Here is a 23,819-nt window from a genome sequence, read left to right on the forward strand (position 1 = left end):
ACAAACACTCAAAAAAATGTAATAATAAAGGTGAAGGAAGAAGTAGGCTGCACTGCATCGAGTGAGAGGATGATGGTTGTCACCACCGACCACTTAAGAGATTAATGAAATTTTTATTCAACCTTACCAGTTCGGTAGATTTTCCCTAAGATGAATAAAATAGTCTGAAGGAGGCAAGAAGAGGCCATAAAAAGTATCTCAGTGCACGGTTAAGTCCTTGAATGTGATGATGCTTTATTTATGTCATTTTCTGACCACCACGAAGAGATTTTATTCAACCTGGGAAGGCTTGTCGGATTGATGTAGTTAGAAGGCACCCACACTCGGCGTTTCAGTGTGGTGATGCCATTTGTATTTTTTCTTCCTGCTGCTGGACGACTTTATTGAGTATGGTCGAGTTCCATTTCAGTGGAAGTGTAAATTAAGACTATATCCACCTACTCCATTTGGAAAAGTCCCCCTAAAGCTGTATTAAACCTTGTAGTTACAGCAAGAATATAATGAAAAGCAGACGTTCCCGGCCTAAGGATTTCTACTTCTTCATTCAGAGAGCTTTTATATTTCATTCTTTCAATCTCTAGACAGTTTTATTCACCTCAAGATATTTTTTTCTCCGTCTCGAAAGGTCAGGTGCAGCCTCCATTAACCCCTTCACTGCAGTACATCTTCCCTAGGCTGAATAAATTGTTGCAGGGGAGTAGGAATAAACTATTCCATTATCTTATTGACCTGGAATAAAACTGGCATCTCTTCATCTTCAATGCACAACTGTAGCAAAGATTAGCGCTAGAATATGATACTAGTCACGAAGAAGTGCTATGAAAACGATGTTGAGCCACAATATTGCCTTATAGGACTCTAGAACTACACGAAATAAGCAGCAAAAGGACGAAAATTTGGCCCAAGTTGCGTAAAAAGAGAATAAGAATGACACGCTCGAAATGAAGGATTCAGTCTCTTTAGTCTGAACAAGTGCTCGTGGGCCCTTCGGGCCCCTCGCACTTGCTCCTGCGGAGGGCTCTCGCGTTTATGTACTGTTCTAGTGTAACGTTGTCACTTGGATTTTTTGCAGCTAACCAATTGATCGTGTTATTTGCAGCTTCGGGAATGGAACCTAAGTTGTCCGAACGCAAGTCCGAAATACTTTAGTTGTACCTGTGGGCAAAAAATTCTACGGAGATCCTATCTCGGGCTTCTGGAGCAGCGTTTTTTTGTCAAAATGTGATCGCTCATTAAATATAGTAAAAGTTTTTCAATCGTGATGGGACCAAGTTTTTCACATCAGCGAATTTTTTGCCATTATTGTGCCAATTTTGTTGCGCTTTGAATGTGTAGTTTCTGCTGCCCAAAACACACACACACACACACACACACACACACACACACACACACACACACACACACACACACACGGCTAGTGCTATAGTATATTAAATACTTTTCTATTCATCAGGCATTGAAACAATCACGGGGGTATAAAACAAAACAAAAAAGTCAAATACCAGCACATCAATAAAATAAGAAAATCATCAGGACACAGCAAAAAAAAATACAATAAAGAATCCTCCTGTAGAAGAAAATATTGTCAGGTAGTAGAAAAATTTAGAATACAAAAACATCCGGTTGCAGTGAAGAAAATCAGGTAATGGCGAAGAACAGTGAAAAAAATCAAGTAGCATAGAAAAATAAAGTGAAAAAAATAGCCAGGTAGTACCAAAAAGTAAAGTGAAAAAATCGCCAGGTAGCAGCAAGACTAAAGACTACAAATCCGCGCTCGGGGTGAAGGGGCTACAGAGAAGCGGGCATGGTAAACTGGTCCTGAAGTCAGCCTTGGTTATTGCATGATAGGACTCATTTTCACTGGCTCGTAAAATGGTGAGTGCTTCGCTTACACTGCCAAGCTGTCGACTGGGACAAAAGAGGGGAGGAGGCACGAAGGGCACAGCCGATGACGTAAATGTGATGCAAATAGGCTGCTATAGTGCGAATGAACCCTGAGCTGAAAAACAAACAAACAGATTATTATGGTGTTGGATCAGTGCTAAAGTAAGTAAACGGATTTTAAATGAATCGCTGAAATAAATAATTGTTTTTCAATGAATCGTTGAGGTAAATAAATTTATTTACGGTGAACTGCTGAAGTAAATAAATAAAAACACAACACGCAACATTCAGCACCATAGCACAGATTGACAAGGAGAGAGAGAGAGACAGAGAGAGAGAGAGAGAGAAAGGGAAGCGGCTGAAAAGAGGAGAGAGAGATCTGGAACGAGGTAGTGAGATAAAGTGTGGAGTATGTGAGGAGACTGTAAGAGTGTGGGGGTTACAAGGAGACGGATGAAAGATCAAGAACGAGGCAAATGGATAACGTGAGAGAGTATAAGTACAAGAGTGGATGGCAGTGTGTCAAGGGAAGAAGGATCGTTACTGTATAGGGATATATATGTACTCAAGGGTTCTTTTGACGAGATTACCCCTCAGAGGATGTGGCACCATGCAACAGATGAATAGATAACAAATTACTCACAATTTTTCTACTCTATCATTAACATTCGCAGACTCGTGGCTAGTTCTGAGTGAAATAATGTGGTGTTGACTTGGATGTAATACTCGAACTGTATCAACCATGAGTGCTAATGGTTCCAGTATTACCACACTCACACTTCGGTGACTCACTCTTAGCTAAAAAAAAAAAAATATCTTCTGGCGGTAGCTGGAATAAAATGCGAGAAAAGACGCGACCATAAGAGGGTAAAAAATTTACTGCAGTACCACTGATTTCTAAATGAGCATTTAAAATCCCTCTGTGGCTGTGATACTTTCTAAGGCCACTATTTAACTGGGGGAGTACGGCCACATCAGGAAGTAAATCAGACACTCTGACGTTAATTTTTTTGCGGGTGTAAAAGTTATGCCATTAACCCTTGGCTACGTGGTGTTGCCGCCCCCTCTGGTGCTGGTCTGATTTGTTGCCGCGCTCAGGGGCCCAGATTCACAAACATGGCCGGCCAGACTCTTAGGCAGACTTTATCTCTTCCCTGCCTCACTTCAACCAGCGGTACAGTTCGAGACATGCCGTGGGATTTTAGAACATATTTATAATCCCTTCCCTGCAGCAACCATGACTTGCTTTTGCAGGGAGGACATGGAAGGGAGAGCCCCCTATCATTACCATGATTTGTTTGTGTAGGAAGGACAGTGAAAGGAGAATTCTCTGTCTTACCATGCCACCTGTTCCTCTTACAAAAAAGAATTCTTAATCACAAGAGGAAATTTGTCTTAATAGGTTTAATGTGTTTTCTACAGGAAGACCAAACAGGGCAGAGAGCAGAATCTTTCCGTGTTGCTAGTTCTTCCTGCAGAAACAAATATAAATTACGACATAGAATCGGCGGTAAGTATGCTTGAGAATTCCACACAGGATGTCAATCTATCTATCTATCTATCTATAGCCAGGCGCCTTAATCCCATAAGGGGCGACCACAAACAAATCGCCTCCATGTAGCCCTGTCCCCTGCCATTTCGCTGCTCTTCCCCTAGCTCTCATCCCCCTCTCTCATATACCTCTCCACTCCACAGGATGTAAAATCGATTATTGCTTCTTGTATTCTGAAGGAAAGTGGAACTAGGAATAAATGCCTTAGCCTATCCTTTTTTATAAGCAACCTTACCATCAACTCCCTTTAGTAATTCAGATTGATTTTGGCAAGAAGGAAAAAACAAACAAACAAAAATCCTTCCTAAGTCTCTTGATACTCCAGAAAACAACAAAAATCTCAGCTACAACAAGAAATTCATCATAAGGTTTGTTTGTGAATCAGCGTCTTGGTTATTACGTCCGGTTCTGATGCTTTTTTTTTTTTTTTTTGTTCTTCCTACAATAATAATCATCACAATAACGAGGAGCTGTTGATAGTAAATGTGTGAGTTGGGCCCCACAATCTCAGGGATGGTTCTCTGGTGTGGGCGTAACTGATTCACTGACCTGAAGTTGGTCGTGAAGTGATGGCAGTTTGGTTGTGGATTAACCCCTTCTGGCCACAAGGGTGAATGTACTGTGTTGGTTTAGCTCCAAGTTTAACTCAACTTCAGCCTTTAGATTTGGGTGTAACTTACTGGTTGACCTTAGGCTTCGTAGTCAGACTCACAAGGCGATTCTTTCAGCATGGGAAGAATATATAAAAGACCGGAGTTGAATAAAATTTTATTAAACTTTTCAAAAATGATGTTATATTTAATGTGAAATAATTTTTTTACTGACTTGTTCTCTAAAATGACATTATATTTATATGACTGGTATTCTGATACGACAGGCAATTATCTTCGTGAACGGGGATCTGACTCAAAATACTAACCACTTTGGTACGATGAAGTCTTTTTTATTTTGATCAGGTCACCACCAGATGATATTATTCAAATTAGGAAGGATCTTAAAAAGTGAAACTCTTAATAACAGCTGCATCTAACCCTTCCTTGCCGGAAAGACTAAGCCATGTAAAATAGTTTGGGGTGGGAATACATCAGGAAAGACGTCCTCGAGTTGAAGGTATTAATGATAGAAAAAAGCTCAGGTAATCCTCCGCTGAAGTTATTTATTTACTTTAATATTCTTTGATTCCTATGACCCACTCTCAGCTGAATAACTGCCGTTAGATGGAATAACAATACTGAAGCTGTACCATCATGATAAAAATAACAATACTGGCAGACTAAACTTAATCCCTTCACTACGATTATATTCAACAGACGATGATACTTAACTCGGGAGAGATTTCTTGCCAACCAAATTCCTGGTTCATATTAATCTCTTATCTGTCACTCACAATCCCATCCACTCATATGCAGATGACTCAACACTACATAGTTCATTCACACTCAGACATCCATTTACAAAGTCTAATATCTCTACCTCTCAACTCAGTACAGCCATCTCCATAAATCAAGACCTATCTACGATCGGTGACTGGGGATAAAACAACCTTGTCTCATTTAATGCTAGTAAAACTAAATATATACAATTTACTACTAGACAGGTATTGCCAGATTCGTATATTACCTTCAGTGCTACTAATATTCCCATCTCCAAAAGTACTGAAATTCTTGGCGTCTCATTTAACAATGCCCTCAGCTGGACCTCTCATGTTAGATCACTTGTTAAAACCGCCTCAAATAAACTCTGATTAATGTTCAGAGTCCGTAACTTCTTCACTGACGAGCACACAAGAGAAGAGTGAGAGCAGTGGAAATGAGTTACTTGAGAGGAGCAGGTGGAGTCACATGGAGCGACAGACAAACGAGGATGTAAAGGAGAGTTGTGGTGTGGATATGGAGGTGACAGGAAGCGTTAGGAGAAACACACTGAGGTGGTTTGGCCATGTGGAGAAGATGGAGAGTGAGAGACTGACAAGGAGAGTGTATGTGAGTGAGGTGGAGGGGGAGAGAGGGAGAGGGAGGCCGAGCATGAGATGGATGGATGGAGTGGAGAGGTATATGAGAAAGGGGGGTGTGAGTTGGGAGCAGGGCAGTGAAATGCCGGGGGACAGGGCGACGTGGAGGCGATTTGTTTGTGGCCAACCCGTACGGGATTAAGGCGCCTGGCAATAGGTAGATAGATATTTACGTTGAAAATGATGTAATGAAAATCACAAGTAGGGAAATGAACACAAGGAAATGCACCAGGAACTTCAGAGCTCCACTAAACGTATGGAACCATATGTACAGTTATCTCTCTCTCTCTCTCTCTCTCTCTCTCTCTCTCTCTCTTTAAAATCCTAGCTTTCTTCCTTTCTTTCAATATTTCTTTCGGTGCAAGCTCCTATGAGGGATGACCTGCTTTTGGAAACTCCTCCACTCCCTTCCACAACACAGTTCAAGCACCATCGTATCCATAACCTGAACCCACAAGAGAGAGGGAAAAAACAAGACTCTTAATATTTTAGAATTGATGGGATAAGTTTTTGCGTGCGCTAAGTACCCTCTCGAAGTAGTACAAATGTATCTTAAACTCGGAGCTGGAGGCCGTGTAAGTGTGCGTCGACATCCCTGGGCCAGGCAGTCGTTTTGCCTGTGTGTTAAGCGACTTTATGGCCGAGCTGTCCAGGAGGAGGAGAAGAAGAAAGAGGAGGAGGAGGAGGAAGAGGAGGTTGGTCTTTGGAAGTTGGGAGCCGAATATTCGTCATCTAAACAGTTTTCCCTGGAACCTCTTCCTTACCAGTTTTTTTTCTGCTTATCGCACATTCATATTCTCTGTTAGGCTATGTTATATAATTTACGTCCACATCGTCAGCTAATCAGTCGTTCTAATCCCTCTCGTTTACCAGTTAACTGTTACAAATGACGCGCTAATATTCACTGTTATGTCATTTATACTAATGTTTTGCGAGAAAAAAAAATAAATAAATAGCATACCAGAAATATTAGGATGAGATAGACAAAATAAATTGTTATGGAAGGCGTGCTTTTAACTAAATAAACATACGACCCTGGGTGATGTTTGTAGGGGTGGATGGCTGTGACCCCATGCCATGAGCATTCAGCACTCAGCAAACTTTTTTTTTTTTTTTTTTTTTTTTTTTCCCAGAGATTTTTGTCCATCTTTGACATTACTGCAAATTAAGCAATCGTTGGGAGTTAGCAAGAATGAAATAAAGAATGCGTACTTGGAAAACAGAAACTATTTTATTTTTTTTAAACACACAACTGGTTCACTTCCACCCACTCATGCAGAGCTGTTTGTAGGAAAAGAAATCATTAACTCCAGAATCTACAGCACTCGGTACAATAGATTAATTCCGCGACAGTTTTTGCTGTCATTTTTGTTTATCTTCGTTTCTGTTTGTACTAAGCCACAGTCTCTTTACACTTCAGTTGTCTAACTCCGCCCGTTCATAAGGAGCTGTTTGTAGGAGATGCAGTGGATCCAAGGATTCTACAAGATTCAGCAGACCCATCCCAAACAAGTTTGGCGGTCACTTCTGTTAAGTATTTTGTGCAAGAATAGAGCCACATCATTTGTCCACTTCACTGGTATCGAGGAGGTTGCAATGATCCCAGGATCCTACAGATATTCAAAAGATTTTATCCACGGTACACTGACTCTGATCACCTGCGACTGCATGCTTAAATCTTAAATCGCGACGTGGAAGGCAAGGCTATAGTTATTAACGATAATTCAGGAGCTCTTGAGGATGATGGTATATGTCTAGCCCTTTTGTATCGATGCTGACTACACTCTATGATGTTGGATGAAAGCTGATGGCATGTAATAACTATGAGTTTTATAAATATCTGTTAAAATAAGGGGCCCTCCTTCCATTTTGCATCTTATGTTATAAACATGGGGCTTTTAACACCTATCCTTTTGTACACAGTTACAGTCTCAGCCTCTCTTCAGCCTACATGACACCGATCTACCAGTAACACTCAAATGATTCAGTCTGAGATAGTTCTTGTACTTACTCTCTTCACTGGCACAACCGCCACCCCCTCAATCTCTGGCAGTGACTCTTTCATATAAAACTCAATAGACTCACTCTATGATAATTCTTGCTGTTCTTTTGGACACTCGTTCTTTTGCACAAGGATAAAATCATAGTCTACTTCCATTTTATTGGTTCGTTTCCATTCTTTCAACCTCTCTAGGATTTATGTTGTTCATAAATGGCAGTGACACCTTACCTAAAACACCCAACAGATTCTTTACACGATGGCTTTCGCACTGAGTTTGTTCACCATGACGTTGATATGCGAACTAATGATGAAGTCCGTATAAAACTGCAGCTTTGTTTTCTGGGAAGGGAAAGAAAAGACGAATGCAGAATCTCCATGTTTCCTGTTCTCCCTGCAAAAACAAACCATAATTATTTGGAATTATGTGAATCAAAGCCTTGTTGTTCTTTTCACAGGAGTGTAATCACATCCTTTCTCCATCATAGATCCAGTCTGGTATATTTTACATATGCAGTTCATTGTAGGCTACCATCTTCACTTTATGGTCACTTCTGCATATTCCTCATCAACGCCTGCCACCTACCCATTCTTCAGCGTCATAAGTCTTCATACCACGGGTATTCCGTTCACCCTTTTCCACAGTCAAACTGAATCATGTTATATGTTGCTCTCTTTTCATTATTTACATTCGCCAGTTTTTACATAATAACATTCCTATCATGCCCTTATTTCTTTCATTAGGCATAATTTTTCCATCTTATTTCTTATATTTTCCCACAGACCGATTTTCATCATGAACTTTCTCTTATGAACCGATTTCGCCCATGGACCTTCCTTACTCCACAATCTCATTTTTCCTTATGAAGCTATTTTCCATCCACTGATTTATTTCCGGCATGGATCTACTCCAGCCATGGACCTATTCCCGTAGACCTATTCCTCCCGACGTATTTTGCCCATCCAACCACCAACATACCTGCCCACTCACTCATTGCAGTAAGCCTGTATCATGGTTTGTCCTCCGAGACGCCAAACATCCACCCACTCACACAAAAAGCCTACCTGTCCCCACACTAACAAAGCTCACCTGCCCAGGCACTCACAAAACCTACCTATCCTCGCACTCACAAAGCATGCCTATTCCCACACCCACAAAACCTACCTGTCCCAGCACTCACAAAACACACCTGTCCCCGCACTCACAAAGCCTATCTGTCCCCACATTCACTAAGCACACCTGTCCCCGCACTCACAAAGCCTACCTGTCGCCGCACTCACAAAGCCTACCTGTCGCCGCACTCACAAAGCCTACCTGTCGCCGCACCCACAAAGCACACCTGTCCCCGCACTCACAAAGCCCACCTACCCTGCCCACGTGCCCAGCCAACCTGATCACCTCACCCTGCATACCCATTACCCACCAACCCACCATTTTCGGTCCATCCACCACACTTCACTTGCCCACCTCACACACTATCCCTACCCATTTCATCTACCCCGCCATCCCACCCCATCCCGTCCACCCACTAAACCCACTTTGCCCACCCCACACACTTTACCAACCCCCACCCACTCCATCCATTCGGCCTGTTCATCCACCACACACGAGAGAGAGAGAGAGAGAGAGAGAGAGAGAGAGAGAGAGAGAGAGAGAGATGCTTTGATAGTAAAAATAAACAACGAAAGAAAACAAGAGTGTACCTGTATAAGACTATGATAACATCTTGTTGCTTGGAGGGTAAAAAAAAAAAGACCCTGGACTGAACTTTCATTTTTCTTTTGTCTTGTAATAACACTAATTGCAGTAGTATTACCAACAACATGAAAATGTTTACTATAATGGTATCGTCATAATGAGAAAATAAATAGCTAGAGACTAATGAACGTACACAGCAGAGGTGAATGGAGAACTAGAGGAAGACATGATTTTCTCTCTTTTGAGACCGTATGCTTTAAACGGAACTCGCAAAGGGGATGTCAGGCCCCATTTTCCTTTATACGATAATTCCTGATGTTCTTAAGGAAGACAGAGCATGTCTGGCATCACAGTATCGTTGCTGACTGCGCTCTGCGGTGTGGGATGCAAACTGACCTAATCAGATACGAGTATTTACAGGCGTTCCATAAGTGACCGTCAAATAACAGATGCTTTCCTTACCCTTTGCCAATGTAGGTTTCAGCCACTTCACTACGATGACTCTTTTTTGTGACTTGTTATTGTCATTTAGGACAGCCGCGTAGGTGTGAAAGGGTTAATGAAGGATGCATATACGTTTTCCATTTAAAAAGATAATATCGACTTGAGATAGTGAGAATTATAATGCACATCAGATATGTGAGATAACTAGAGGATGTGACGTGGAGTGACCTCAAAGGGACGTGTTCTCGTAAGCACTGCAGAATTACTATATGATTTTCACTAAATTTTAACGTGGCCAAAAAATCGCCACCTCGCCATCTTGAAATTTTAGATGCAAAACCAGATTGATAGTAGAATATGATGCTAATCATGAAAATGTGCTTTGTAAAAGATGCAGACTCGTTATATTTTCCTTTTGTGTCGTCGCAGAGATACATAAAATAAATCGCCAAAGGACAAAAATCTTGGCCAAATCTAGATAAAAGAACTATAGTACCTCTTCCTTACCGATTTAATAGGATTATTAACATTTAGCCATTTCTGTGCGATGATCTGTCAATGACCTATTGTTTTAGTTTAATGTAATCTTGTTGGGTCTTGACGATTCTTTCAGCTTAGGAAAGACCTCCCACATTGACGCGGTTCATGCTAGTCGTATATAACCCCTCTTGTTTGAAAAAAAAAAAAAAAATCCTTAGCTAAATAAAATCACCCGGAAATAGCAAGGTAACAAATGTAATTTACGGTAAATCTATTTGTTAAACCTTATGAGGCTAGTGTGCTTGAATAAAATATGTGCCCTATGCAAAAATGAAATAAAGCTGAACGTTTTTCCCCGCTCTGAAGAAATAAAATTCAACTAAACATCAATGCACTGTATGCAGAAATAAAATACAAGAAATTATTAACATGCCCAAGGCTGATATGAAATTCAGGAGAATATTCATGTACTCTGTGCAAAAATAACACGCAAGAAAATTATTAACGCCGTGGTCAAAGGTTGGCTCTGCATCGGTAATATGTAAGTAATTTCTTTGGGTAAGTCCTTACGTGTATTTAACCTTTAATGTATGAAAGTAAGGCAATTATGGTTAATACAAAACAAACAACCATCATCGTCATAGCTACCATCATCACCGCCAAACACCATCACCACTACAGCTACTACCACCACCACCACCACCAAAACTACCAACCATATCCTGCTAAATAAAACTGCCTGTTCATAGTATCGGTGAAGTACGAGACATAGGCCTGTAAATGTGTAGCCCTGTCTCATCTGTGTGTGTGTGTGTGTGTGTGTGTGTGTGTGTGTGTGTGTGTGTGTGAAGATACATGAAACTCCTTAGAAATGCCCCGACGCATAAATAAGATAAAAGATATGGAGCGTTATCAAAGAAAAATAGAACATTTTAAGTTATGTAAGAGTTGTACACAAAAATTAATACGCGCATCCATAAGGCCCCTGTTACACCTTCACGATTTGGATTACTAAGGAAATATATTTATAAATGAAAGCAGTTCTTGAAGCGCTCAGCCTCAACATTAAAATGAAGAATCCTGCCATAGCAATTACCCCAAAGTGCAGAATATAATATCAATAAAGATATTATAGGCATCCTTGCGTGGAGGCGACTCTCACCCTAAATGAAAATAAAATGCAACATAAAGAAAGAGGTAACATTTTCACGACGAAGTGTTCCACTAGGGTTGGACAGAGTCGAACAGTGGTAGCACGCATAGAATATTAAAATGGTCATCGACGAAGTGACTAAGAGATTCATTTCGTCTCATAAATAACACAAGTCCTTCCTAATCTAAGATCTTCCTGAAGAAAATGAAAATGGTATCGTCGTACTGAAGAAGCTATGGTACAGAGGGTTCGTCTATCGATATTACTTTAATTGCTAAAATGAAAAGTTGAAAGGGAAATACAACAACAACAACAACAATAATAATAATGATAATAATAATAATAATAATAATAATAATTGTAATGCTAGGTGGAAAAGGCCCGACTTCTCGGTCCTAAAGCACTTAACGTGTAGCGGGGTCCTCTTTCGAGACCGGGGCTTAGTGCAATAAAGAGAGGTAGGACACAAAAACTTCAGGCAATAACCTTTACACGTATATTACCACAGACACAGGACAATAACAGCAGATATTACAACACAGTATATGGCAAAGAAATAAAACCTTAACTAGGATGTTAGTATCTCGCAGAATACTGGCTTAACTGGTACTGATGCCAACACAGTAATTCTAGTGCACAGGTGTACAGGGAATACAGGCGCACGTGGGAGCGCGGGGAGTGAGTCTCATATGGGGGGGGAGGGGAGTGACTCGCGGCGGGTCAGGACAGAGTTATAGTAATACTGGGAGAGAGTAAGTATTATTAATTGAAACTTTGTATTTTCTAATGGCACAGGGGTTTTGACAATTGATTCTATTTCTTGTTTACGTTCACGCTAGCTGTTGGGAGGAGATTTGTAAAGAGAGAGGGGATGACACTGGAAATTCGCTGTGTTTACGGTAATATAAGCGGGAGAATATTATGAACACTTTCTCTACTGTTTTCTTGTAACAAAGGACATTGGAGTATCTTCCTGCAGAGGATTTCTCGGGAGAATAGTCTTACTGGTTTTCTGCAAGGGCGTCACTCGTGAGTCTGATTCACCAGAACTTAGTTTCTGCACTCGTCCTTACTCATCCACCCGAAATTTCACTCGCCCCGATATTCAACATATATTAAGTCACTGCATCACTGTTACGCTAATTCTGGGGGCAACGTCACACTTAACATAAGTCAATTCACTAGTTCTGGGGCAACACCACACTTAACATGATTCATTAATATAGTGGGGGCGGCAGGGAGACACGCAGATGACAACTCTGCCGGGATAGGGGCACCGCCAAGGGAGGGCATGCCGAGAGGGCACGGGACGACTTGCAGGGGCGTCCCCACGCGACCAGGGCTGCAGGTGGCGAAGGAGCCCGCAGTCTCCGGGCTAGGTTCAGGGGTGTGGCCCTCAGGACTGAGGCCGAACAGGTCCAGAGATCTCTGGGTCAGGTCTCGGCCGGAGGTGGAGGTCTTACGCCGCCTCGTGGGCGTGGAGAGATCACGCCCGGGCGTCCTGGGGAGGGTCTGGAGTGACTGAGGAATGCAGTCCACAGAGTCGAGGGGCGCCGTCAGGAAGGGGCTGCAGCACCGACCTGAACTAGGGTCCGTCAGGTGGGTCTTCTCCAGGGCCAGGCGTTGGGAGTGGAGGCCAGGGGAAGCCATAAGGCCTCGCTGGGATTCTCCGATACTGGAGGTCCGGGCTCTTGTCTCACGCTGGAGCGATGACATTATCGACACCTCTCTTTGCCCGTGGGGCCCGGCAATTGGTCGTGGCTGCCCAGGGGCGCAACTATGAGGCGCCAAGGCCCGGCAATTGGTCGTAGCCTGAGTGAGGGAATCAGCGCGCCTCTGGACACCTTCGGAGCGGCAATCGGCCGTCTGACGAAGGCGGGAGCGGCAGTGGGCCGTCTCCTTCTGCAGGAGGGAGGAGCGGCAGTAGGCCGACTCGGGGGCAACACCTTCGGAGCGGCAATTGGCCGTCTGACGAAGGCGGGAGCGGCAGTAGGCTGTCTCCTGAGGGACGCTGTCTGGAGCTGAATTAGCAGCTCCACCCCTAGCTGATCCGGCAGTCCCACTCCCCGAAGGTAGTGTCCTCCTCCTGCTAGGGTGACGGTGCGACGGCTGGGTGTTATAGGGGCGCACGGCCCGGGCTGACTTATGTAGCTGTTGCACGGCATCACGTAGTTTGGCTGCGGCTACTCCGTGGGGCCCGGGTGGGGGTGTCGGTGCGTTTCCAGGGGCACTATGCTGTACACAATTCATCTCGTTTTCGGGGGCTCTATGCTGTATGCCACGCATTTCAATAATAATAATAATAATAATAACAACAATAATAATAATAATAACAATAATAGTAATAATAATAAGAAGAAGGCTTTTTGTCTATCAACTACACGAGGGGTGTTTAGACAGGCATCCAGTTTCGAATCCAACCCTCCCCTAGACTATGGCACACAAATATTAGATTTGCAATCCACGTTCCTATTTCACTTGTGAGCACGAATGTCTCTTATACTGTATTTACCGTACAGTAAAAAAACCACCAAACTTGGGAACGCTTTTGCTGAAAGCCATAATGCAAAAGTTACCAAGTTAAACGGAAGGCACGTACCTTGATTAATGTGAGGTGAACTCAATAACATAGAAATACTGACCATTATCCGATTATTAACTGGATAATATGTATATAAATCGCATCTCACTGGAGGATAGGGAAATATGCGATTTGTTACAGTTACCCACATTATAACGTTAGCCCCCCAAAAAAAAATAAAAAAAAATCCACCTTTTATTTTTCGCTTGAAACGAGGTTGCTCCCACCTTTTCAATACTAAGTCGTGGTTACATGAAGCTCCATGGGGCCTAGTAATAACACAGGAATGATTGTCCTTCGTTGCTTACCAAACGATCTTCCAATCTGACTACACTTAATACACTTTATCAAGCTGAAGGGACTAGGGGTCATCACCTAGACAGACCAAACACGATACAGTCAACACCTACACTTTTTGGAACATGATTTATCTGATTTTCAACTGGGTGCCACCACTTTCACCATCACTGGAAGAGCCATTTGTGTTGCTCCCCTTAGGGTTTTATGACTGACACTAACTTATCATCCAGTCTCCGAGCTTCGTTACCACCCACAGTTTTCTGTCGTAGTTGCCTGTCAACACCCGTCCTTAATCCTTCAGGTCGAGGATTGCACTTTTTATTTTATTCTTGCTATATCCAGACGATTTTATCTAGCTTAGGGGACACTTTTCGAACTGCAGGGGTTCGATATGGGTTTTAAAGACTCCTTTAGATCTAGAGGTCCAGCCTATGTTGAATGCTAAACACTTTGTGGAGGCATAACCCGCAAAAAGTTCGCCAGAATGTTCATAGGCCTAATGTGATGGCATTACTCACAGCCGACGACACTGATCCTAAGTGATGGTAGGGTCCCAGATGAAGGTAGAGCCTCCGAGTCTGAGTGATATTAGATCCCTAAAAGTACTCGTAGGTAGAGACCCCAAATGAAAGACGGAATTTAAAATAAAAGTAAGGACTTAGATGAAAGTAGGGATCCTATATGAAAGCAAAGATTAGAAGTGAAAGTAAGAATCCTAAATTAAAACACGAGTCTGAAGTGAAAATCTCTCTATCTATCTATAGCCAGAGGCCATAATCCAGTAAGGGATGGCAGTTTGATTTTTAGTTAGTTGTCTTACCGGGAGGGTCACTAACTTTCCGCTAACTCACTTGTTTTCACGTAGGGAACACCTATGATTGGTTATATGGTTACTACCCGGCGTTGTAAATGGATTCCTGGTTTACAGGAAATCATTAGGTTTGTCACTCAGTGAAAAGCCACCTGAAAAGGAAAGAAGAGTAATAAAAAGTGACAGGAAATATGGGAGAAATAGGAAGAGAGGAGGGCAAACACAGAACAAGAATGATAAAGGTGAAGGAAGAAGTAGGCAACACTACATCAAGTGAGTGGATGGTGGCCTAAGGATCTTCAATGACAGTACGGTTCTCAAATGAACATAGAAATGAAGAATGAAGGTATGGAGTCCTGTACTATTGGTCCTTGCATGGCCATGTAACAAAAATTTTATCGTTTATCAGCTGAAAATGTGGGAAGTTGGTCTGCTTTCGTCATTATGTTTCAGCACGCACAGTTATATCGGTATTTCCATTTTTTCCTGTCAAACAATGTCCACAGAAAATAGTTTCCTCTGAATTCGAGATTTCATAGTTTCTCGGGCGGCAGTTCTTAGAGATAACATTTCGTGATTCGCTGTTTATAAAATCGAGGAAGCCACAACTTTTCAAATATTATCACATTTTGGTTTCCCGCGATGTGCGCCAGTGGTGTACGAGGCAACATAATGTACACACTGCGGCGGTGGACGTGCACGGTTCCTCCACCCCGAAAGTCTACTTGTTTCCGATATCTTGGCCATCTGTGTAGCGTCATATATTTCGTGCTCAACGCCCCCTCAATCCCTCCCTTTCAACGCTCTTTCTGCACATCGGAATTCTAAAGCCGATCATTTTGCAACATAATACTTAAACACTTACAATATACGCTCGTAAAAGCTGTAACTTATTGAACTCTAATCATCAGAAGTTCGAAGCAAACAAGGAACTTGGTCCAAACATCAGCATGTATATGGACGGTAGTATAGCAGGGAGGTTAAGAGGCTGCGAACGAGGGTACCAGATAATTGTACTTTGTGATCCCGACTCTACCAGAATGTTGTTGCCGAGTCTTGAATCTTCGTGTCCTTACCAGAATGGTCATGCCTGCCACTTCCACACATGCACTCCATAGGTGCACACACACCTGCATTCAATATCTGCAACTCCTATACCTGCTATTCACACCTGCACTTCCCGCACAAGCTTCCCATACCAGTACACACCTGCACCTCCGCACATACTTTTTATTCCTTTACATAAATCTGCTCTCCATACCTGCACCTCCCACACCTGTTATCCACAACTGTAAACATGCCTGCTTCCCACACCTGCATCCCCACACTTGTCTTTCACACACTTACATCTCCACATCTGCCATGCACACCTGTAAACACACCTGCAACTCCACATATACTCATTCGGCTTCTCCAACATCGGTTTCTCACACCTGCACCCCTACACCTGTTTTGTACATCTGTTTTCTATGCAAGTATCTTCCACACCTGTTCTTAACATGTGTACACACACACACATATCTCCCATACCATTTTCCCCTGCACCTCCCTCAAACTGCACTTCCGACATCTGCACCTCCCATACCTGTACTTCCCACATCTGTACCTTCCACACCTACACTTCTCAAACTTTCATGTCCCATACCTCCATCTCCCACACCTGCACTTCCCACACCTGCACTTCCCATACCTCCATCTCCCACACCTGCACTTCCCACACCTGCACTTCCCACTCTGCATCTCTCACACCTGCTCTTCTCACAGCTGCATCTCCCCTACCTACACTTCCCACACTTGCATCTCTACACTTGCACTTCTTATACCTGCATCTCCCACACCTGCACTTCTCACACCTGGATCTCCCACACCAGCACTTTCCACACCTGCACTTCCCACACCTGTACTTCGTACACCTCTACCTCTAACATCTGCACCTCTGATACGAGTACCTACACCTCCCACACCTGCACCCCCCACACCTGCATCTCCCACACCTGCACCTCCCACACCTGCACCTCTCACACCTGCATCTTCCACACCTGCACCTCCCACACTTGCATCTCCCACACTTGCATCTCCCACACCTGCACCTCCCACACCTGCACCTCCCACACCTACATCTCCCACACCTGCATCTCCCACATCTACATCTCCCACACCTGCACCTCTCAATTATGCCCCTCACGATTATGCACCTCCCACACAGGCATCTTCCAGACCTGCATCTCCCACTTCTGCATCTCCCACTCCTGTACTTCCCACACCTACACCTCCCACACCTGCACCTCCCACACCTGCACCTGCCATACATGTGCTTCCCACACCTGCACCTGCCACACATGCACCTCCCATACCTGTACCTCCCATACCTGTACCTTCCACACTTGTACCTCCCACACCAGTACCTTCCACACTTGTACCTCCCACACCTGTACCTTCCACACTTGTACCTCCCAAACCAGAACCTTCCACACTTGTACCTCCCACACCTGTACCTTCCACATTTGTACCTCCTACACCTGTACCTTCCACACTTGTACCTCCCACACCTGTACCTTCCACATTTGTACCTCCTACACCTGTACCTTCCACACTTGTACCTCCAACACTTGTACCTTCCACATTTGTACCTCCTACACCTGTACCTTCCACACTTGTACCTCCCACACCTGTACCTTCCACATTTGTACCTCCTACACCTGTACCTTCCACACTTGTACCTCCAACACTTGTACCTTCCACATTTGTACCTCCCACACCTGTACCTTCCACACTTGTACCTCCCACGCTTGTACCTTCCACATTTGTTCCTCCCACACCTTCACTTTCACACCTTCTCTCCATATCTCTGCCTCTCACACCTGTTTCCACACGTTTCTTCCACCTCTGCTTTCCATCCTGTATTTCTTGAGAATCTCCGAGTAGCCACATCTGTACACATGAGTATAATCTGAGAGTATTCACTGATCACTTTGGGCACCTGTATGACTTAAAAATCAAAGTTTCTTGCATCTCCAAACATGAGTAAAAGCTGAGAATCTTCATTAGTCACATTTTGAAACATTAACATAAGCTTAGAGTCTTCACTTGCCGCATCATGAAGTATTCATAATTATAACCTTAGAATCATCGGTACTGACCTCTCCAAACACTCGCAAAATCTCAAAATCTTCATGGGTCATCTGTACACACTGAAATCTTAGAATTTTCACTGATCACAGGTTTACATATCTATACAGCTTTAGAATCTTTACTCATAGCACAAGCAAAATATGTGGTTCGTTCCACGTAACACCTCTACATACCAGATGACACATTTGTATATCCTTAGAATATTTACTTCTCACATTTCCGCATACACCGAATATAAGTAGAATATTCGCTAGCCACACATCTATAAAGACTTGGATATTCATACGATCTTCTTTAGCTACATTTCCACACACACACACACACACACACACACACACACACACACTCAGAGAGAGAGAGAGAGAGAGAGAGAGAGAGAGGAGTTACAAGGAAAAGCTGGTATCTCAAAGATTTTGCGGTCCATACCGCGGAGACACTTCGCATCTCCTTGGGAATGCATATCCAGTTTGCGCTCATTCTAGTGTGATTAAGATTCTGTCTTTGTGTCTTTTAAATTGCTCTACTGTAGTACTAATTAAATCATTCAAGGAGAGTTGTTCCAGGTGGAAAAGATCTTCTACGTGAAAAAGTTTTCACAACTGGTGGTGTAGTCTTTTCAGTTCCAGCTTCCAACTATGGTTGTATGCTGCATTCGTGTTGAGACCAAACAACTTTCTGTGGTCAAGATTGTCAAGCCGATTCAGTATTTAAAACACTTCAGTGAACTTACCTCGTAATTTAAGAGTTTCCACTGAAAACAGTCCCAGAATCCTCAGGCGATCCTGATAACTCAGTCTCCCGATGGATGGGAAAACTTTTGTACCTCTAGCTTGAACTCTTTCAGGTCGATCTGATAGACTGCCATTCCTAAGTGTACGTGACCAGAAATGCACAGCATACACCACATGCAGACGTGTTATGGACTCACAGAGTGTAAGAACAATCTATTCTCTTCCCATAAGGAAGCTGCTTCTGGATGCAGCCTAGCAATTTCTGGGCCTTTTTCTCAACTTCGATGCACTGTTTGGAAAACTTTAGGTCACTGCTGATCAATACATCTAAGTCCTTTTCCAGATCAGTCATCCTCAGAGTTCTCCCCCAAAGTGAATAGTTTGACCTGGGCTACAGTATGTATGGCCAATATACATCACCTTGCATTTCTCCAAGTTAAATGACATTTGCCATGTTACAGACCATTTCCCTAGTTTAAACAAGTCTGCGTGGAGATTTTCTATTCCCTCATGTCTGCTCGTATATACTCCATGTTTGCTGTCACTTGCAAACTTTGAGACCACACTTAACAGGTCATCATCTATATCACTGATATAAATGATGAGCGGGGGTGGACCAAGGACTGACCCTTGTGGAACTGCAGAAGTGGCTGAAGCCCAGTCAGAAGAAATTCCTTTGATCGCTACTCGCTGTTTCCTATCTGTTAGCCAGATTCTTTCCAGAATGTAACCTAGCTATTAATGACTTTTGACATTAAACTTTGGTAAGGCACTTTGTCGAATGCCTTTTGAAAGTCTAAAGGATGTCTACTGTTTTATTTCTGTCATACTCAATATTTTGTGGAAAATTCAGGCAAGTTGGTTCGACATGATCTGCGTCGTCTGAGCTCATGCTGGGAGTCCATAATCAGGTTGTGGTTTTCCACTTGATTGATTTTTCAGCGATCCAGTAATACTTCTGAAAGGTTTCCTACTGTTTACATGGCTGAAGAACTCTTTAGGGCTCTCTTTGCATCTTGATGACACCCTGATTTCTTCACTTCTTTTCGCTAACTTTATCAGAGATTTCACTCTCCTACATACAGTCTTGAAAGAGTCAAAATCATTCTGGTCCTGGCTGTTGTTGGCCTGTCTTTATGTAGGCTTTCTATCTTTCTTTGCAATGGCTATTTCAGTAATAAACGATTTTTGCTGATCTGATCTAGGCTTTGTGAACTTAGTGGGTATAATTGCAGCCAATCGTTCTGAAAATTGCTCTTTAAATGAGTGACACATTGCATTTACATTAATCATCTCTTGTCTAACACTCATAAAGCTCTTTCTAAAACATTCAGATTCAGCTGGATGGAGATCTAGTGTTCTTTTGCGAGGCCCAGACAATCGTTTACAACAAATATGTAGAGGGAGCCTAATCAGGTTGCGGTCACCACTTCTCAGTGGTTGACCACCAGAAACTGGTGGCACTTTCATCTTCGGTAAGGAACACAGGATCTAGGATACTAATGCATCTACTCTTAGTTGGTCTGTTTACCCACTGGGACAAAACAAATTCATCAGTAAAGTCCACAAGAGCCTCCCTTCATCATCTGCTGTACTGTCGTCTCAGGTTACGTGACAGTTGAAGTCACCAGGAATTACGGAAGTTTTATCACTAATTACTCTGTTCAGAAATCCGCACATATCTTCATCCTTGTGAGCGAGCTGCAGTGGAAACCTGTATACAAGAACTAACTTGTATGTAGTGTTGGTTCGATGAAGGCCCAAACCTAATATTTGTTAGGGTGACCTAATTTTATAGTAAACAGGACTTAAATTGTCGCAGACATACATTAAACTCTTGCTACATTCTCGAGTAGTATGGTCTTTGTGAAACATTTTGTAACCAGAAATTTCAAACTCTCCAGCAAAATTTCCACTACTATCACTATGAATCCAGTACTCTGTAATGGCCACAACACTGAAATTTTCTGCAGCCATGAATGCCTTGAATTAGGGCAATTTGTTTCTAGCAGACTTAACATTGAAGAAAACTATCTGAAAGGGCTCCAGCATTTTCCTGCAACCCCTTGGCTGTCCCCGTTTCCCGGAAGCACTGGTGTGTCTGGAGGTTGTTTTTCCTCTCTTGGGCCATTTTTTTGCTTGTCATCAGAGGAAGAACTCAGCAACTGTGATTCCCCAGCCTGAAGAGCACGACTGCTTCTCTGAGGTTCAGAGCCTGCCAGCAGCAGCGGTCCTACATTGAGGCAGAGTCCTCCCATGACAGAATCACTTTCCTCCTTGGAGGGTCTTCTAACTGTGGTGGAGAGCCTCCACTCTTCTGAGAGAAAAGAACTGTCTTTCTGAGGCAATTTCTTTGTCTCTGGAGGGGACTTTGTTGGTGTCTGCTGCGTCTCTACTGAACCGCTTGCCACCACATCATGACTTGACCTCAACAAGCTAAAGAAATGCTGACTGATGAAATTGCCTAGTGAGCCTTCCCGCTGTACACCACCATGGACGCAAAATTTTGTGGCCCATATAACTCGTCAAATGGGTAAGAAAAAAATCACCCCTTGTTGGGTGCCCAAGCCAGCTAACTTGGAATTTATGCCTATTCCTTTCCTGATCGCATAATTACCCCCACACACCCTTGGCAATGTGCCAATTATCATCCCTCGGCCATTCTTGATCTATACCTCACCAGCTAGAATCATGGCATAACCTATAATCTTCTCTGTAGCACCTTGTTGTTCCTCAAGAACAACAAGGCTTGGAGAGAGAGAGAGAGAGAGAGAGAGAGAGAGAGAGAGAGAGAGAGAGAGAGAGAGAGAGAGAGCTTCCTTTGACCCTACTTAAATACATACAGTATATATATAAATGCATATTCTTATATACCATCACTATCAACCCACTACAACAAACGCCTGTCCGACCAAAGATGCACTAGTCTTCGCCACCATAGGCCTTAGTCACCACACACACCTGCACCAACACAACGCATTGCTGTAGCATAAATATTGTACATAAATTCACGTTCATTATGATATACAATACCTCTTTAAAGTACCAACATGCGCCTACACACATACATCAGCACATTTTCGCACTTGCACCTAGCACACTGTCATCGCATACTCCTGCAACACACACACACACACACACACACACACACACACACACACACACACACACACACACACACACACGTGTGCGCGCTCCACCATTTCTCCTCCCCCTCTCTCTCTCACCACACAACCCGTCCACCCCACGGCTCTGGCGCTGAAACACGGAAGGGAAGGAAAGGGTAAGGATGGACGGAGGGGGGGGGGAGACAGAGGGGCATGACCCCTGAAGGAGCAAGAAGATTTGGTGAGATATGGGGAGCCTGGTCGTTCACTGGGCCGAAAGATACCTAACTTGACCTAAACTAGTGTCACTCAACCATATCAACCTAACGAAGCATTACTCGTACCTAACCTAACCTAACCCGGCATCACCTAACCTGACCTAAGCTAGCGTCACCTAACCCTAACCTAACCTAGCGTCACCAAACTAATTTAATCTTGCGTCACCTAACTTAACCTAACCCACTGTCACCTAACTTTACCTAACCCAGCGTCACCTAACTTAACCTAACCCACTGTCACCTAACTTAACCTAGCCCAGAGTCACCTAGCTTAACCTAACCCAGCGTCACCTAACTATACAAACCTAGCGTGGCCTAACCTAACCAGACTAAACTCAACTTAATCTAACTTTAATTTAAGGACACAAAAGGTTGTCTGGTGAGGCAGGGGCAGCCTGGTGCAACTCAGGCCTTCGATATACATAAGGAATTACAGTCGCCATAACCTCTCTCAGTACGATGATGCCACGTTAAACTTACTTCTCTACCTTCACACATTTTTTCCACCTGGGAACGCCACCCTAAGGACGCCATCTGTATTTCATTTTGCTGTTAGGCGCACCAGACGATATGATTCAACTTCCAATAGCACCGCAGTAGTGAACGGGCCTATGATAGCTATATTTAATCCCTCCAGTTGAAAAAGTTTTTGTTAAGATGAATAAAAGTCGTCGGGAGACAGCCAGAGTATGACACGGAAAAAAAAAAAAAAAAAAACGAGATATTACTATAAACACACTCGCGAAGAACTTATCACATGAAATCGCCTGCCAGACTTCAGCCATTATTACGGGCTGATGAAGCAGCCCAGAGTTGCATATATTGATCCTGGGCCGAGCAGCTTCACTCCCAGGTTCGCATACCGGACTGCCTCGCGTGGTTTCTCTAAGAAAAAAAAAAAAAAAAAAAACTCATACCGATCTGGGATATAATTCCTTAGATACGCAGTAAGTACAGCCTACAAAAGCAATAAAAAAATACAGATCACACACACACAAAAAAGAGAACCTGGAAATTGTCATGCTGAACTAGGATACAGCTCATTAGATACCAGGCAAGTACAGCCTATAAGGGAAATAAAGAGGGAAAACAAAAATTGCCGAGACGTAAAAGTTAATAAGAGCGTGTCGAGATTACTAGGAAATGAAAAAAAGAAGAAGTCATTCAGATCTAGGATATCGGACATTCGATACGAAGCAAATACAGCCTGTAAGTGTAATAAGAATGCAAAGTAAAAATTGCCAAGACATAAAAGTTAATGAGGAAATGCCGAGATCACTAGGAAATAAAATAGAGAGAGAAAAAAAGAGGGGGGAGCCTACTGATCTAGAATACAATTTGATAAACATAACGCCGGTTTATGCCAGAATGGTAATGAAAAATAAAAATATCTAGATCACTATAAGACTGAGAAAAAGAGTAAAAGTAATTTCGATCTAGGGTCTCAAGTATTTAGAGATTCGAATTAAGTGAATCCTGTAAAAGTATTAAAATAATCACTAAAAATAAAAATAGTAAAATTTAATACGCTATACATACCAAGGTGCATTTTATTAAAAAAGAAACCAGGAAAACTTTGAAAAATTATAAAAAACAAAAAACAAAAAACAAAAAGTCATGCCGTCTTGGATATCATTCATTAATACGAAGCTAGAAG

Source organism: Coenobita brevimanus, chromosome 70 (assembly GCF_032717465.1).
Source record: "Coenobita brevimanus isolate Jiangsu-jjx chromosome 70, ASM3271746v2, whole genome shotgun sequence".
NCBI lineage: Eukaryota > Metazoa > Arthropoda > Malacostraca > Decapoda > Coenobitidae > Coenobita > Coenobita brevimanus.